This window comes from Eriocheir sinensis, chromosome 29, assembly GCF_024679095.1.
Source record: "Eriocheir sinensis breed Jianghai 21 chromosome 29, ASM2467909v1, whole genome shotgun sequence".
NCBI classification, from domain to species: Eukaryota; Metazoa; Arthropoda; class Malacostraca; order Decapoda; family Varunidae; genus Eriocheir; species Eriocheir sinensis.
Genome location: NC_066537.1, coordinates 14,257,128 through 14,260,444, shown reverse-complemented (window position 1 = coordinate 14,260,444; position 3,317 = coordinate 14,257,128). Strand labels below are relative to the sequence as shown.

At 40.5% G+C, this 3,317-nt stretch overlaps 1 long non-coding RNA gene across 2 annotated transcripts in view; it reads left to right on the top strand.

The window, feature by feature from the left end:
* Positions 1 to 736, top strand: part of LOC127005098 (uncharacterized) — a 1,340-nt gene extending 604 nt beyond the window's left edge. The window contains exons 2-3 of one of the 2 annotated variants that reach the window (XR_007758282.1): positions 1 to 489; positions 627 to 736. The exon at positions 1 to 489 is cut by the window's left edge and continues 52 nt beyond it. This is a non-coding gene — a long non-coding RNA (uncharacterized LOC127005098). Of the gene's footprint in view, positions 595 to 626 lie in introns of those variants that run through there. The other variant, XR_007758283.1, reaches the window with a different exon arrangement.
* The last annotated feature ends 2,581 nt before the right edge of the window (positions 737 to 3,317 follow it).

The following is a 3,317-nucleotide window of genomic DNA, read 5'->3' as shown; positions in this document are numbered from 1 at the left end:
CTATCTCTGCCCCTTACTCTTTTCTGTTTCTGTCTCTGTTTTCCTTATTTGTTACCTTCACTCTTTACAGGTGAATGAACAGGTAGGTCATGGCTGTACGTTCTCTCTGTCTCTCCCTCCCTCTGTCTGTCTCTGTCTCTATCTCTGTCCCTTGCCCTTGTCTGTCTCTGTCTCTGTCTGTTTTCCTTATTTGTCACCTTCACTCTTTTACAGGTGAGGGAACAGGTAGGTCATGGTTATTCGTTCCCTCTGTCTCTCCCTCCCTCTGTCTGTCTGTTTCTATCTGTCCCTTATACTTGTCTTTCTCTGTCTGTTTTCCTTATTTGTCACCTTCACTCTTTTACAGGTGAGGGAACAGGTAGGTCATGGTTATTCGTTCCCTCTGTCTCTCCCTCCCTCTGTCTGTCTCTGTCCCTTACTCTTTTCTGTCTCTGTCTCTGTTTTCCTTATTTGTCACCTTCACGCTTTTACAGGTGAGGGAACAGGTAGGTCATGGGTATACGTTCCCTCTGTCTCTCCCTCCCTCTGTCTGTCTCTGTCTCTGTCTCTGTCCCTTACTCTTTTTTGTCTCTGTCTGTTTTCCTTATTCGTCACCTTCACGCTTTTACAGGTGAGGGAACAGGTAGGTCATGGCTATACGTTTTCTCTGTCTCTCCCTCCTACTGTCTGTCTTTTTCTATCTCTGTCCTATTATTCTTATCTATCTCTGTCTGTTTTCCTTATTCGTCACCTTCACGCTTTTACAGGTGAGGGAACAGGTAGGTCATGGCTATACGTTCTCTCTGTCTCTCCCTTCCTCTGTCTGTCTGTTTCTATCTGTCCCTTATTCTTGTCTATCTGTTTTTCTTATTCGTCATCTTCACTCTTCTACAGGTGAGGGAACAGGTAGGTCATGATTATTCGTTCTCTCTGTCTCTCCCTCCCTCTGTCTGTCTCTATCTATCTCTGTCTTTCTCTTGTCTGCCTCTGTCTCAGTCTTCCTCATTCGTCATCTTTATTTATTTTTCCTTACTGGTGAAGAGACGTAGTTAAGAGGACATGGTTATACTCTCTGTCCCCTGACTTCGTTTCTGTCTGTGTTTCTGTCTATCCAAGTTGGTAGACCATGATTTGACTCTTTTTATCTCTTCTTTAACTGTCTGATACCGTCTGCTTTCTCTTCCTATCTGTTTTTCTCTCTGAGCCTCTGTATGTCTACCTGCATAGTATCTGTTTCTTTTTGTCTTTCTGTTCGTATGTTTTGTTGCTCTGTATTCTGTCTGGTTGACCTCTGTCTGGTTGTGGTTATGGATATTTTCAGAACATTCCTGTGGCACCATTCTTCATGCATTCTTCCCTTCCCTTTTTGCCACTCTACTGTAAACATTTTTGTACTGAAACATAACTCACTGTCACTTGTAATCTTACTACATAAAATATTACATACTTGACACTCTCTAATGGCACTTTGGGACACTTCTGCGGCACTGTTTACTTTGCATCACCTTAGGCATTAACTCGGGCACTTTTGTAACTTTTTTTTGGCATCTTTGTCATGGTTGGCACTTTCGAATCATTTGCTACTTTTCCTTGGCACTTCTTAAATTCCATCACATTTGGCTCCTTACTACAGGCATTTTAGGCACTCTCCTGTGGCCTTAATTTTTTGTATCATGATTGGCACTCTGGGCAGCTTTTTTTGTCACCCTTTGCTTTTCAATACGTCTTTCACTTTATATAGTACATTAGTCTCGAAATTTACTTTGATGTGTCAACTTTCATTAAGTCTACTACTTAATGCAGACTCTTTTGGTACTTTTACTTGGCACTCTTATGTCTCATCACGGTTGACACATACCATACTACATGCTTTCTAGATACTTTTCGTTGGTACTACTTACTGTGTATACCATTGGCACCTGTTGGAAGCACTGTAGGTACATTTCCTCTTCATTCGTACTTTCCATTACGTTTGGCATCTTATACTGGCACTTCGGATTGTTTTCTTTAGTAGTTCTTTATCCTTATCTTTTTTGGCACTCTTTTCAGACCGTTTGGATACTTTTCTTATTCCTTTTCGTGTTTGTAGGCACTATATAGTAACTTATGCTACTTTTCTAAGCGGTCAGTTCTTTTGACTTCAATGGAATTTTCTTAAAACCTTTTCGATGCCGTATGACTGCTGTATATCAGGTTTGGGATCGCCTACATAAACGTATTGTACTGTTTTCGAGCTCCCAGAACTTCATATTTTGTTTGGCACCACCTGAGGCACTTCTGGATACTTGTTGTCGTTCCTTTTTACTTTCATCAGTTTGTCACTCTCTACAGGCACTTTCAAATAGCTTTACATTGACCCTGAGTACCTCTATGTTGGTCAGCACCATCTACACCCACTTTCAATAGGCAGTATGTGCTTTTATGTTCCCTGGCACTCACCCGCCTCTCTTCTGTACTTTGCATTCGTCTCATTTTGCTCTTCAGTATAAGAGATACTTACTACAGGCACATTAGCTCCTTTTAGTAGGGCAGTCGTAACTATATATTTGGTACCGTCTGCAAATAATAATCTTTGGCACTTTGTACTTCTCCTACGGATGGCACTTGCTACGCGCACTTGCAATCTTTTTCTATGGCGGATTTTACTGTGTTCTTTGGTTAGGCTACTGTATTTTTCTTTAGCACTTTATACTTTTGACACCTATTACAGGCACTCTGGATACTCTTCTGTGGCACTTTCAACTTTTTATGTATGGTAATGTTTCACTTACAGGCAATTTCCAGTACTTTTCTATGTCTCAGTTATTCTTTGTCAAGTCTTGCAACGCCTACACAAACTTCCCATACTTTTCTCTGCCATTCATTTCTTTTCGGCACTGTTAGCACTTTTAGATATATTTCCTTCGGTGCAGTATTGCTCTATCGTATCCTGCAACATATACGAACACTTTTGATACTTTTCTTCGGCACTTAGTTCTGTAGTCGACGTTTGGCACTCTTGAGGCACTTTTAAATACTTTTTCTTTGGCACAACATTGCTTTATCGTGTCCTGCATTTTGTATGTAAACTACTGATCCTTCTCTTTACCACTCAGTTCTGTAATCGACGTTTGGCACCCTTTAGGCAATTTTAAACACATTTTTCTTTGGCACAGTATTGTTTATCATGTCTTCCAACTTGTATGTAAACTTCTCATGCTTTTCTTTGGCACTCAGCTCTGTATTCGACTTAAGGAAACTCTTTTGTCACTTTCATAATTTTTCTTTGGCACTGTATTGCTTCCTCACGTCATGCAACTTCAATGTAAACTTTTGTCACTTCTATCTCTGCAACTTTG